Below are 15,804 nucleotides of genomic sequence, written 5' to 3'. Positions count from 1 at the left end.
TCATTTCATGATTTTTTCACATAATGCGTCTTGTTTTTCCAAATAAAATTGAATAGCAAGTTATCAATAGATTTACAGAGCTTTTTGTTGACAAACAAAGGGATAGCTGCATAAGTAAGACGGGATAAACCTTCTGCCTTTGCCAACAGCACTCGTCCTTTCAAAGATAAATCCCTCTGCAGCCATTGATTTAGCTTCTTCTTTGTCTTATCACTAATTCAATTAAAATGTTCAGAACATCTTTCCTCCTCATTTTTCATTATAATAATAATCCCAAGATAAGTGACCTTATCTTTGATAGGTATGTTACAGACCTGGGAGGTATCGCTTTCTTTTATGGAAAAAGTTCACACTTATTCAGATTTAAGCATAGTCCAGAAGCTGCGGAAAATAATTCAATTGTTTTGATAGCAATTGGCACTTGACTGGCATTTTCTAAAAATAAAATAGTATCATCTGCTAGTTGGGTGAGGATAACTTCTCTGTCTGCAATGGAAAATCCTTTTAAAGCACTATTTTTAATATGGGTAGAAAGAAGTTGAGTACATCAAATGAATAGGTAAGGGGAGGCAGGGCAGCCTTGTCGGATGCCTCTTTGCAGCTCAAATCTTGGCGAGGTTCCATTTTTTGGTCTGATGGAGCTATTGCCTTTACAGTACATTGTTCTGACAGCTTTACAGAAAAAAATCACCAAACCCAAATTTCTACTGTGTCAAAGGCTTTATAGAAGTCCAAGAAAAAGATAAAACTATCATCAGGACATAAAAAAGAATAATCAATTAATTCCAAGACAAGTCTAATATTGTTTGATATGTGCCTTTTTCTCATGAATCCTGATTGGACTTCATCAATGATAGGGTCTAAAACCTTTTTTAAGCGTTTTGCAATAATTGAGGCAAAGATTTTGTAATCAGTGTTAAGTAATGAAATAGGTCGCCAATTATCTATAAACAGTGGATCCTTTTTATGTTTGGGGATTAGCGTAATTAAGCCTTGGGTCAGCGAAGAGGGCAGAGCACCTTTATCAACACTTTCTAATATTACTTCAAGCAGAAAGGGAGCCAGATCTTGTGTAAAAGCCTGATAAAACTCTGCAGAGAGGCCATCCACTCCAGGAGATTTGTTAGTTTTACAATGTTCAATCGCGAAAGTAATTTCCTGCAAGGTTATAAGGTCATCGCATAGTTTCCTATCATCTTGAGAGATTGGAGTGACGCTAAGAGAGTTCAAGAATGTAGTGGAAGATTGATGGCAAAATTTGGATTTGTATACATTTCTAAAAAAGTCCGCACAGAAAACCGCTATACTCCTCGGATTATCAGTAACAGTATCGTTAATATTAAGTTGCTGGATTAAATTAAATTTGCCATGATATTTTTCTAATCCGAAAAAATAGGCAGAGTTCTGCTCCCCTTCTTCAATCCATCTTTTTCTTGATCTTATAAAGGCACCTTTTGCTTTGTTGGACTAAATTTCATTTAATTTGTTCCGAAATTAAAGATAGACGTTCCTCTTCTGCTATATCTGCAGGGTCCTTCTGATATAAGGAAATTATTTTAGAGACCACTCTTTCTTCTTCCAATTTACAATTTTTGGATAAGATACTAACATAATTCCTCAAATATTGGCCAGTTTTAAATTTCATAAGTTCCCAATTGCTACCAAAAGCATCCTCGGACTTCGCTTTATTCCAAAATTTTACTATAAAATTTTTAATGTCTGATTTTACCTCATCGCTTTGAAGAAGCGAGCTGTTTAGTTTCCAGTAAGCATTCCTACATCTTGTGGAGGGGGCAGAGTGCAAGGGGATAAAAATGGAGACTGCATTATGATCTGTTAATGGGGTTGTGATAATATTAACAGCAATATTAGCAATATTCAGTGATCAGAAACTAACCAATAGTCCAAACGAGAATGCCTGGTGGCACTACTATTACTCCAAGTAAATGCATTTATGTTAGGATTGTTCAATCTCCATACATCTACCAAGTTAAACTTTTGCATAAATAAAGTTAAATTACAATTTACTGCAGTGGGAACACGAGGAGGCCAGCAGTCATTACGATGATCCAGAATTATGTTATAATCCCCCCCTATTACTATACCTGAATTTGGAAATTTACTAAAGGTATTTTGTATAAGCTTTCAATGGTTAAAACTTGAAAAATAAAATGACTAAGTATCACTGATAGATTGGTGAATAGTACCAGGAAAATTATATTTTAAGGTCGCAACACCTGCAGAATGTTCAGACCCATGAGCCTGCCACAGGTCATTCCCCCATTGGGATCTCCATAATCTGCCATCATTTGGAATTGAGTGCGACTCTTGAATGAAACAGAAATCAGATTTGTGCTGCTTAACAAACAAAAATAACGCCTTACGCTTAACAATATTCCTTAACCCCCTGGCATTGAAAGTAGTGATAGACAAAGACGTATTAACAACAACAGAAAGAACAATGTAAAAAATAAAATACGGATTAAATTAAACTTGAACCTTACTATGAATGTATGGAGCTGCACCAATTCACATAAATAGAAGGTGCATAGCGAAACTTAGTGAAACATTGAAAATAAAGGAGATACCTAGATTTTCAAACGACAACTTAGCACAAAACAGTTATCAACAATAAATAAACATAACATGATAGCCTATAAAACATTCCAAATAATTGAACAAAGTGTAATAGTATCTATCATGTAAACATATTCAGAAAAGTGTCAATAAAGTGCACAATAATCCTTATAGAGTATAAATAAGTAAAAGGAATAAGGAAAATAGTGTTTCTCAGAGCAAATAAAAGGACAAATCCAAAGCGAAGGATAAGCTTTAGGATAAGCTAGTTTGACTCGACTTAAGGCACATATTGACAGGAATGATGTTTACCACTTTCAGGTATCTGGAAACAGTTCAACCCCGTTGGCAAAGGCTCGACCACCCACGAAGTAAGCAGCTTTCCCTTGTTCTCGCACTTTAGCCACAAGTGGCCACGACTGCAGTCTTCGCTCTCTGATTGGTGGGGATAGATCTTCAGCAAAACATAGCTTGTTGTTTTGAAGGAAAGAGGACTTCTTTGCAGCCTTCCAGACAGCGTTGCGGTAAATACGAGCACCAAACTGTAGAATTATCCCTCGAGGCTTGGTGGCATCTTTTTTTAATTGGCCGAGAAGGTGCACTGAATCTATAACATCAGGGAGTTTGGCTTTGTGCTCCGGCAAAGTGGCCTGACAGATACGAATAACCTCTTGGCGAACATTCTGATCTTTGTTTTCCGCCAAACCATAGAGACGCAGGTTCCACAGTCGCGAATATTTTTCCAGCTCAGTAATTCGATGTTCCAGAAGGTTCGTCTTTTTCTCCGCCACGTTGACTCGGTCATCAATTTGGGTCACTTTACCTTTCACTTCACGGATCTCGGCGTTGGCAAAATCAACAGTCTTCTTTAACCCCTCAATCTTCAGTGTATTGTTGGAAATCATTTTCTCCACACTCTTTTCCAGAGAGTCAATTCTTGTGTTGCAGATGACTGAGATTCTCTGCACAATATCTTCACTATCTAAATCCAGAGAACGCTGCGGCTTCATTTTTTTGGAGCAGGAGGTTTGGAGGGAGTTGAAGTAGGAGTGAAGGGGATAGGGGAGAAATCTGGGTCCCGAAGGGAGAGCACCGGAGTATCTGGCATGCAGTAGTCGTGTAGATTGTTCACAAGCGGGTTGTCCGTCGGTACCTGCATGCTGCTGTAGCTGTGGTATATTAGCAGCAAAACTGTTAGCCGAGGTTTATTCCCCACGTGTGTCGTTAAGAGGCGAGAATCTATACTAAACACGCTTAACCAAAAGTAGGCACGGTGCACCCAATTCTGTAGTAAGGTATTTCCAAGAATATACTTAAAATAACTAAGCTTCACTAAAATGCAAGTCTGAGGGTGAGCAGCTCCGAAGCGTGCGCGCAATCACTCCGCCATCTTGACCGGATCCCCCCGGGTTTCCCTCGTATTATTCTCATGTCACGAGTTAACTGGTGAATTTCCGTTTTCTGTTATTATCGTGATTCCGCTGCAAGCATCTTTCAGCACACCGAGTCATTCTCAGGGGAACAGATCAATATATCTTTTTTGCTGAATAATCTAATTGTTTCCATAATATTGTAATGAACTCAGACTGGGCGTTTGTTGAGAATCCATGTGCAGAAGTTTTATTGAAGCAGTCAATCCAAAACGACAGGCAAAGCAATGGTCAAAGGTGCAGGCTGGGTTCAGTAAACAAATATAGGCAGTCCAAGAAAGCAACCAAGGCAAAAACAGTAATCCAAAAACGTGAAATCCAAAAGGCAGGCAAAAGGTCATAACATGAGGCATAAACAATGGCAATGGAGAGAACGCTCAGTAAGGCAGGAAAAACTGGCAATACTTCGCGAAGTGTTGGTGGAAAGCATGGCTCTATATATATATATCAAACAGGAAGTGACTGTAGAAGAAATTGAGTGATGTCAGTATTCAGGTGAGGGCTCCCTCTGTTGGTTGGAGGGAGCAGATGTTACAGAATCCCCCCCTCTACGAACACCTCCAGGTGTTCTTCGACTGGGGCGTCCCCTTGGTCTGGGTGCTGGGTGATCAGGATGAGTTCGATGAAAATCATGGATAAGAGAGGGATCCAGAATGTCCTTGGCAGCTACCCAGGACCTCTCCTCTGGTCCGTAGCCCTCCCAATCCACCAAATATTGCATCTGGCCTCCTCTTCTCCTTGACTCAATGATTTCCTTTACCAAGTATGCTGGTTCTCCATCAATCTCCAAGGGTGGTGGAGGTTCAGGTTCCATGGTTTCGGGGCCACTCGCAGGGTGGAACGGTTTTAGCAATGATACATGAAATGAAGGAGAGATACGGTAATTAGCAGGAAGCTCAAGTCTATAGGTCACAGGGTTTATCTGTCTGATTATACGGAATGGACCAACGTACCTGGGACTGAGCTTCCTACAAGGTAGCCGTAGACGCAAGTCTCGTGTGGAAAGCCAGACCCTCTGGCCTGGCTGATAGTTAGGGTGGGGACGCCTCCGTCGGTTCGCTTGGATTCTCTGAGAACGAATGGCACGTTGAAGTCTCACATGAGCGCTGTCCCACACCCGTTCACTCCTTCTGAACCAGTCATCCACCCCTGGTACTGTAGAAGGTTCCCCAGACCAAGAGAACATGGGAGGTTGATAACCCAGTACGCATTGAAAGGGGGTAAGTCCAGTAGAAGAGTGGGTTAGTGAATTTTGGGCATATTCAGCCCATGGAAGAAATTCACTCCATCTCTGTTGTTCTCGACTACAGTATGACCTAAGGTAACGTCCGATCTCTTGGTTCAATCTCTCCACTTGACCATTCGCCTGTGGGTGGTAGCCTGAGGTCAAACTAACATTAATGTCCAACAATCTACAAAATTCCTGCCATACCCTCGACGTGAATTGAGGACCCCAGTCCGTGACAATGTCCTCTGGCAATCCATATATCCGGAACACATGATGGAACAAGGCAGTGGCTGTTTCCATGGCAGTGGGAAGACCCTTCAGTGGGACAAGACGACAAGCTTTAGAAAAGCGGTCAATGATTACCAGAATAGTGGTGAAATTGTTAGACTTGGGTAGATCAGTGAGAAAGTCTACTGATAGATGGGACCAGGGTCTCTGGGGAATGGGTAGGGACTCCAGTAGTCCAGCAGGTAGTTCCTTGGGGGTTTTAGACTGAGCACATACAGGACATGACTTGACATATGAAGTAACATCTTGAACTAAGTCTGACCACCAGAATGAGTTGCGCATTAAGGCTATAGTTCGTTGAATACCTGGGTGTCCAGTGCTGAGGGAAGAATGCACCCATTGGATCACACGTTGTCGAAGAATGCGTGGGACGTACTGCTTGGTTGGTGGGCAAGAAGGTGGGGAAGGATCTGTTTGCTGAGCTTGTAGGATCTCATCCATGATGTCCCAGCGAATGGGGGCTATAACCAATGAAGGAGGGAGAATAGGATCTTGGTTATTTCGAAAAGACATAGGTTTGTACCTTCTAGACAGTGCGTCTGCTTTACTGTTCTTGCTTCCAGGGCGGTAGGTAACTGTGAATCGGAATCTGGAAAAGAACAGAGACCAGCGGGCTTGACGTGGATTGAGTCTCTTGGCACTCTTGATGTATTCCAAGTTCTTATGGTCTGTGATAACTTGAAATGAATGTTCTGCTCCCTCTAACCAGTGTCTCCATTCCTCCATAGCAGCTTTCATAGAGAGTAGTTCCTTGTTACCTACATCATAATTTCTTTCAGCAGCAGTGAGTTTACGAGAATAGAAGGCACATGGGAACATCCGTCCTGGCATACCATGCCGTTGAGAGAGAACAGCCCCAATCCCATAATCGTAAGCATCTACTTCAATGATGAAGGGTAATTTTGGATCAGGATGCTTGAGGATGGGTGCAGTAGTGAAGCGAGTCTTGAGGGTATTGAAAGCAGTGTTAGCAGATTCGTTCCATAGAAGTCTCTTGGGTTTGCCCTTGAGTAATGATGTTAGAGGAGCTGCGATGATGCTGTAATTCCTAATAAATCTTCTGTAGAAATTTGCAAAGCCAAGAAATCGCTGAAGTTCCTTGATAGTGGTAGGTTGTGGCCATTCAGTAACTGCTTTGATCTTGGATATATCCATCTCCACACCGTGATGACTGATTATGTAACCTAAGAAACTAATACTAGTGCTATGGAACTCACATTTTTCAGCTTTGACGTAGAGCTGGTTCTGTTGGAGCCGAGTTAGGACTGTCTTGACATGTTGAATATGCTCCTCCTTTGTTTGGGAATAAATTAGGATGTCGTCAATGTAAGCAATGACAAAGTGATTCAAAAGGTCTCTGAAGATTTCATTAATAAAGGACTGGAAGACAGAGGGGGCATTGACTAGACCAAAAGGCATAACTTGATATTCATAGTGCCCCCTAGTGGTGACGAAGGCAGTCTTCCATTCATCACCTTCTCTGATTCGAATAAGGTTGTAGGCACTACGAAGATCTAGTCTGGTGAAGAAACGTGCCTCTCTGAGTTGTTCTAGTGCTGAAGGAACAAGAGGAAGCGGATAGCTGTTCTTTAATGTAATTGCATTGAGACCTCGAAAATCTATACATGGTCTAAGTCCGCCATCTTTTTTCTCTACAAAGAAGAACCCTGCAGCTCCTGGAGAGGTAGAGGGATGTATAAAACCTGATGCCAAGGCTTCTTCAATGTAGTTTTCCATGGCTTGAGTCTCTGGGAGTGACAAAGGATAAACCTTACTTTTAGGAGGAGTAGTATTAGGGAGGAGCTCAATGGCACAATCCCATGGACGATGGGGAGGTAGTTGGGTTGCATTTGCCTTGTTGAAGACCTCTGAAAATTCTGAGTATTCAAATGGAATTAATGTCTCTGTGGAGGTATCTGGGCTTTCCACACTCGTGGTGAGACATGGGAAGGTTATCCTTGAGTTGAAACAATGCTCTTGACAATGGAGAGACCATTTGGTGATTTCACCTTGATTCCAGGAAATACTAGGGTCATGGATAGCCAACCATGGGTGACCGAGAATGATCTGGTTCTTGGGGGAAGGAATAACATAGAATGATATATTTTCAGTGTGAAACAGTCCAACTTTTAGAGTTATTGGGAAAGTCTGCTGTGAGATACCCTGTCCAATGGGTTTGTTGTCAACTGCTGTAATATCAATAGAAGGGATGCATGGCAGAGTGGGGATTTTTAGTTATTGGACCAGATCTTCATGGATTAAATTGACTGCGGCCCCAGAATCCACTAGTGCAGAAACATAATGTTCCTTATTTGAAACCTCAAGGGATACAGATAGGGTGAAATTCTGACGACGAACAGTAAGGAAATTTTCATTACTCACTGTTTTCCTTGAGGTGTTGTTGGTTCGATTGGGACAGGTTTTGCACTGATGATTAGGTTGGCCACAGTAGAAACATAGATGCTCCTGCAGACGGCGATGTCGTTCCTCTGGTGACACTCTAGTATAGCCAATTTGCATGGGTTCTGTGGATTGGGGCATGGAGAGAGTAGCAGCCTCAACTGGAACAGGCGCCATTTTGACCTGTTTGGAACGGGGTTTGTTACGAATGAGATTATCTAGCTTAATAGCCATGGTGATATACGCAGACAAGTCTGAGGTTACATCTCTGCATGCCAATTCTGCTTGCAATTCATGGTTAAGTCCTTCTCGAAACACTGTTTTAAGTGCCACATCGTTCCATTCACTCTGGGCTGCGAGTGTTCTGAATTGGATAGCATAATCAGCGGCTGATCGGTTACCTTGACGTACATGCAACAACTGTACAGAGATGTCCTGTCCTCCTGCAGGATATTGAAATACATCTTGTATTTGTTGTGTAAAATAGTCAAAAGACGTTCGTAACTGGGAGTCATTGTCCCATACAGCTGAGGCCCAATCTAATGCCTTTCCAGTAAGCAAAGTCATCATAAAAGAACATTTTGTAGTATCTAGACGAAATGCTTCAACTTGATTGGAAAAGTAAATTCTACACTGACGTAAAAAGCCTCTGCACTTTTCAGCGGAACCATCAAATTTGTCTGGTAGTGAAAACCTTACCGGCTCAGCTCTAGTTGACGGAAGAAATTGAATGTAAAGGGTTAAATGTTCATTGACTGCTCGTAGGTTGGAAAGTTGGACTTGAAAATCCTTTAGTATCTCACTCTGGTATGCATAGGCCGTCTGGAGCTGTGATATCTCTGCTGGATTCATTTCGGGCGAAGTATTCTGTAATGAACTCAGACTGGGCGTTTGTTGAGAATCCATGTGCAGAAGTTTTATTGAAGCAGTCAATCCAAAACGACAGGCAAAGCAATGGTCAAAGGTGCAGGCTGGGTTCAGTAAACAAATATAGGCAGTCCAAGAAAGCAACCAAGGCAAAAACAGTAATCCAAAAACGTGAAATCCAAAAGGCAGGCAAAAGGTCATAACATGAGGCATAAACAATGGCAATGGAGAGAACGCTCAGTAAGGCAGGAAAAACTGGCAATACTTCGCGAAGTGTTGGTGGAAAGCATGGCTCTATATATATATATCAAACAGGAAGTGACTGTAGAAGAAATTGAGTGATGTCAGTATTCAGGTGAGGGCTCCCTCTGCTCCCTCCTTTGGTTGGAGGGAGCAGATGTTACAAATATACCCCCGTCATTTTCTAAATTCATTACATTTACATTTACATTTATTCATTTGGCAGACCCTTTTATCCAAAGCGACTTACAAAAGAGGAAGAACATCAGCGAATCATCTTGGGGAGACAGTGGTACAAAAAGTGCAATATTACAAAGTTTCACTATCATCATAATAGTATACAAAACAGATTTAAGTGCAACAAGAAATGTACATTTTTTTTTTTTTTTTTTTTTTTTTTTTTTAGCGACCGGTTAAGTGCATTTGGAAAAGATGTGTTTTTAGCCGTTTTTTGAAGATAGAGAGAGAGTTAGCTTCCCGGATTGAGTTGGGAAGGTCATTCCACCACCGTGGTATGATGAAACTGAAAGTCCGGGAAAGTGTTTTGGTGCCTCTTTGTTTTGGTACGACAAGGCGACGTTCCTTAGCTGACCGCAGGCTTCTGGTGGGAACGTAGCTCTGCATAAATGTTTTTAGGTATGCTGGAGCTGACCCAGTGACTGTTTTATATGCCAGCATCAGGGCCTTGAATTGAATACGTGCATGAACCGGCAGCCAGTGGAGAGAGACAAAGAGTGGTGTAACATGTGCTCTCTTAGGTTCATTAAAGACCAGACGTGCTGCTACATTCTGGATCATTTGGAGAGGTCTAATAGCACATGCAGGAAGGCCTGCAATGAGAGCGTTACAGTAGTCCAGTCTAGTTATGACAAGGGACTGAACGAGCAGTTGTGTGGCATGTACAGTGAGGAAGGGTCTTATCTTCCTGATATTGTAGAGTGTAAATCTACAAGATCTTGCAGTTTTTGAAATGTGGTCGGTGAAATTTAGCGCATCATCAATGGTTACCCCTAGATTTCTGACCGTTTTGGAAGGCGAAACTGTAGTTGGACCCAGCTGCACGGTGATGTTGTGTTTAACAGCTGGGTTGGCTGGAAAGACAAGGAGTTCGGTCTTGGCTGGGTTGAGTTGAAGGTGGTGTTCCTTCATCCAGGCCGAGATGTCTGCCAGACAGGCAGCGATTCGAGTGGTCACTGTGGTGTCGTTGGGCTGGAAAGACAAGTAGAGTTGCCTGTCATCAGCGTAGCAGTGGTAAGAGAAACCATGTGACTGGATGATGGGTCCCAGTGATGTTGTGTATATGGAGAAGAGAAGTGGCCCAAGCACTGATCCCTGAGGTACCCCAGTAAGTAACTGGTGTGGCTTGGATACTTCCCCTCTCCATGCTACCTCAAAGGACCTTTCTGAGAGATACGAGTTGAACCAGTCAAGCACAGTTCCAGTGATACCCAGTTTAGAGAGGGTGGAGAGAAGGATCTGATGGTTGACTGTGTCAAAGGCAGCAGAAAGGTCCAGCAAAATCAGAACGGATGATCTCGATTCAGCTCTCGCCTGTCTCAGCGACTCGATGACAGACAGCAGGGCAGTCTCAGTGGAGTGTCCACTTCTGAAGCCTGACTGATTGTCATCCAGCAGCTTGTTCTGTGAGAGATAGGCGGAGATCTGATTGAAAACTGCCCTTTCAAGTGTTTTTGCCATGAATGGGATGAGAGAGACTGGTCTGTAGTGTTCTATCTGTGTGGGGTTAAGTGCAGGTTTTTTCAGCAGTGGAGTTACTCGAGCCTGCTTAAATGTAGTGGGAAAAGTGCCTGCCAGAAGGGATGTGTTAATTATGTGTGTAAGTGCCGGTAGGATGGACGGAGAGATGGCCTGGAGAAGGTGTGATGGAATGGGGTCAAGGGAACAAGTGGTGGAGTGGTTGGAGAGGAGGAGTTTAGAGACCTCAGTGTCAGTTAAAGGAGAGAACATAGGGAAAGATGGGTTGCCTACTGGAGCCAGGTGTTTGACAAGGTGTGGTGCTGTGAATGTATTGCTGATGGCTGTAACCTTATCAGTAAAAAATGTGGCGAATATATCTGCTGTCAGTGATGTGTCAGGTGGTGGAGGGGGAGGGCAGAGAAGTGTGTTAAATGTCCTAAACAAGCTACGAGTGTCTGTGGTGCTGTTGATCTTGGTCTGGTAATATGAAGTTTTTGCAGTTTTAACATTATTTGAAAAAGTTGCGAGCAGAAGCTGATATTTACCTAGATCAACTGGATCTTTAGATTTCCGCCATCTCCTCTCAGCTGCCCTGAGATCAGTCCGATGTTCACGAAGGACGTCAGACAGCCAGGGGCTGGGTGGTGTAGTCCGTGCTGGTCTAGAGGAGAGAGGACAGATGTTGTCTAGACAGGTTGTTAAAGTAGAGCTAAGTGTGTCTGTGGCAGTGTTTACATCAAGCATGGAAAATACATTTATTGTGGGAAGAGAGGCAGAGACATCAGTGGAAAGGCGAGAGGGTGAGAGGGAACGGAGGTTACGGCGAAAGGAAACCAAAGGTGGGGTCGGTTTTACAATGGTTGGGAGAATCATGTTGAATTGAACAAGGTAGTGATCAGAGACATGTAAAGGTGTAACAAGAATATTAGAGGTGGTACAGTTACGTGTAAAAATGAGGTCTAGCTGGTTTCCCGATCTGTGAGTTGCTGTGGTGTGTAGTCTTTCCAAGTCAAATGAGGCCAGAAGAGTATTCAGTTCAACGGCCTGGGGTTTGTCCTGGTGTATGTTGAAATCACCAAGAACCACAAGTGGCCTGCCATCCTCTGGCAAGGAGGACAGCAGGACATCCAATTCCTCCAGAAAGCTTGACAGCTGACCTGGGGGGCGATAGATGACAACAACATGTAAATTTGTGGGTTGCATTGTAGTAATGGCATGGAATTCAAAAGATGTATTGTTACATAGTGAAGCCTGTGGTGAAAAAGTCCAGTTATTATGAATGAGCAAACCTGTTCCCCCACCCCTACCAGAATGTCGAGGGGTGTGGGAGAAGGAGAAGTTGTTAGAGAGAGCAGCAGGTGTTGCTGTATCCTCAGGACGTATCCATGTCTCTGTCAGTGCTAGGATGCTGAGGGTGGACTGCGTGGCGAAAGCTGGAATGAAGGCAGCTTTGTTCACAGCAGACTGGCAGTTCCAGAGTCCCACTGAGAACGAGAGTGGAGCAGGTGTTGAAGTGCAGAGCGGGCGTAGGTTGTGTGGGTTGCGTTTTGTCTTGCATCTGTATCTTGTGAACGGTCTACAACAGATAACAGGGATGTGCTTGAAGGCATGTGTTATTAGTGAATTAGACATGTATGTATAAGTAAAATAGTAAAAGAGATAAAAATAAAAAATACTTAAGTGCTTTGGTGAGTGGAGCCTTGTCAGTGTCCTTGCTCGGTGGACTCGCACAGGTAGACTCGCTGGTCTTTACCCAAGTAGGTCTTTATACTCGCACAGGTAGACTCGCTGGTCTTTACCCAAGTAGGTCTTTATACTCGCACAGGTAGACTCGCTGGTCTTTACCCAAGTAGGTCTTTATACTCGCACAGGTAGACTCGCTGGTCTTTACCCAAGTAGGTCTTCACACGAGGAGGGGTTCACACGAGTGCCACCACTTCCGCTGCCGCTTCCGCGTCAGCATTAAGTCCAATAAATAACCACTTTTAAGAGCCGTTCAGTGGAAAAAAGCAGCCACGCCTTAATGCTACTTATCACAACAAAGCTAGTCACGTGGTCACCCGAAACCGAAACTCAGGGTTGCGCGGGAACAAACGCACTTCTGTACAGCGCAAATAAATTATGCTGCACTTAGCAATAATAATACTCTAAAACCAGTGAAGCACTGTTTGCAGACACTAAAACGACGATAGTTTTACCCACACACAGGTTAACCAACCCGTAGTCTCAGCAAATCTAGCAACGATTCCTACGTGACAAGTTTCAACAAGTCTGACAATTTTATCAGCGAATACTATGGGACAAGTCAACACAAATATAGCGCGCACACACACCAAACACACGTCTAAGCGACCCGTGTTCAAGACAGTAAACAAACAGCACCTGATCTAGCAATGAATACCACTATAACAACGTTAAAAACAATGAAATAAACACACTTACATACAACTGCAGACTCCTGTAGATAGATCGCTTCTCCACTCATTAGTTGCCAACTTAAGCTCGAATGACTTTTTAAATATATAAATGAAAATAAACATTTGATTAATTGTGTTACAGACTAAAGCTGTGTCATAGAAGACATGAATGAAGTACTACAGTTGATAAAACATTTGTTTGGAAGTTCTTGAGTCTATTCAGCAGGGTTTGAGGTTGTCTAGCTGATTTAAAACATATATTAATTTTGATAACATATTCTGTGGGATGCTATCATCAATATTAATATTGTTTTCAACATCAATCCCCATTACACTGAACTTAAATTTATTCAACGTCCTTATGTACGACTTCCCTCTCTAGAAATGTCCCCCATCATTTTTATTACAGCCAACATTTAAAAGATTTATGACATAAAAATCACACGTAACACAGTTGACAGGACGCATTAGGAGAAAAAACATTTTATTTTGATGATACAAATTTAAGTGTCAGATGCAATTATTGAACAAGTATCTAATTAACTCGCATGAAACAATGGAGAAAACAAACAGCATCAACTTTAAAAAGTTTGAATCACAGCATGTTGACTCACATTTTCTCCAAGTCAGTGCTCCCAATGAAAGAACGTAGCTTCTCTATAACACAACTGAGGTCTTCATGTCCCTTGTAAAGGCAGGTCTCTCTGTCTGCGATGGGTGGCTGCACCACTCAGAAGGACATATGGCAGAACAGAGTATGAGATCTTGCAGTTGGGGTTCTCAAGGAGGAATCTTCTATGCAGGTGTCATCATGGTGTCATTTAGGAACCTATTTCTTTATCTTCCCTCTTGTTATTGTTTGCAATAACAGTAATTGTTTCCAGCTGTTTGTGACTGTTCTCATCCCTTGTCCAGAAGGACAGAACTTTGTCATGCTGTTTAAAGCATAGGGATCTGTACTTCAGCTTGTTTGAGGTGATGTTATATCACTGTGGTTCTGCTGTTTTCTCAAAATTGTTAAGAATCTCCTGAATAATTGTTTTTAACTTTTATTTTTTACATTTGTGGAGTTGCATTAGCATGGTATAAGATAATATTTAGCAGACCACTAGCACTTTGTCTTTGTAAATGAGGAATTGTCAAACCAAACAAATGTAAAATATGGAGTGCCACAGGGATCTGTTTTAGGGCCTCTGCTTTGCTCCTTGTATATGCTTCCCCTATGCTTATATTATTTTATTTGTTTCCCTGTCTCAACCTCGGGACTCCTATCCTGAGGTCACCAGAACCGGCTGGATCCAGCACCATACCTGCTTCATGTTGAACTCCACTGCTACATGTCGCAGAATGATGATGACTAAATGCAGCCGGTGCCAGCCAAACATCACTTCAGTCTATTATGATGGACTTCAGAGGATGAATTAATGCCAACTCCAACCATAAGACATGGATACTTCATATGCCAATGCCTGAACCTTGGATTTCACTGAAATTACCGGCCGATTGAACTGTGACGCACCTCATCTCAATCTCTGACTGCATCACCTCGGTCTAATGATGGACAACACTCTTGAAATGTAATAAATAGATTATTAATGAATTGCCAACCAAACCCTTCATCAGTCAACTAACAAGTTTTTCACCATTTAATACCTATAGCAAGCCCGTTGATAAGTGTAAGTAGTTCATTAATAAAGATCTATACAGGCTACTGAAGTCTACTGAATGTTTGTTGAAACACTGTTTAATACCTATAGCAAGCCCGTTGATAAGTCGCTTATAGTCAGTTAAATATCTACTTGGGACCATTAATATAAAGTTTTACATACATCGACTCTATAAAACTCGACAAAAACTTTATTCCATTATACACAACATACTCATTAATCTTAAAATCGTCCTTTAACGCTATAATCTATGTTTAGGTTTAGATATGGGGTTTGGGCATATAATTAATAATCACTTCAACAGCGTCTCACACGCGGAACTTGAGTTTACTTTCGCATTTTACATCTGGGGCTTTGCACATCTTCAAATCGTAATTCGCAAATCGAGTTTGTTTGTATGAATTTTTACAATTTGAAGATGTGCAAAGCCCAAATCGTATGAGATCGGGTTTTGTTCCATTGGCTGAACATTAGTATGAGAACAGGATGGCAATTATTTAAAGGGGTGAAGTGATTTTCCATGATCTTTTGATAGATAAGAGCTGATTGTACTATAACAACATGTGAAATGTCCTCCTCAATGCGTAAAAAGCATCTATTCAAACCAAAATCTACTTTGCGTAACAAGTTCAACCTCTACAAACGTGTCTCGTCTGGCTCCATTCCACTGCTGCCACTGGCTGAGAGAACTGCGTCTCGTCCGGTGCGAACACAAATATGGAGGATGTGAGAGGTCACGACTGTCTCAGTTTTGGAGTGGCTAAAGTTGAACAGTTCCTGATCGTGTCAGTGCAGGATACAGTACATACAGTATGTGTGTGTGCAGTCCTTTACCGTGGATCACCGTGTTTTGGCTCATATCAGCATGGGTTTCTGAACAGTCATAAAATGTCTTAAAGTTTGCAAAGGAACTGTTATTGCAAAATTAAAAACACTATTGGAACTGATGGCAAAAACTGTGAGAACCCAGTTTCAATCATGACTGTTTGATA

This window comes from Xyrauchen texanus, chromosome 8, assembly GCF_025860055.1.
Source record: "Xyrauchen texanus isolate HMW12.3.18 chromosome 8, RBS_HiC_50CHRs, whole genome shotgun sequence".
NCBI lineage: Eukaryota > Metazoa > Chordata > Actinopteri > Cypriniformes > Catostomidae > Xyrauchen > Xyrauchen texanus.
This window is presented reverse-complemented; position numbering follows the sequence as displayed.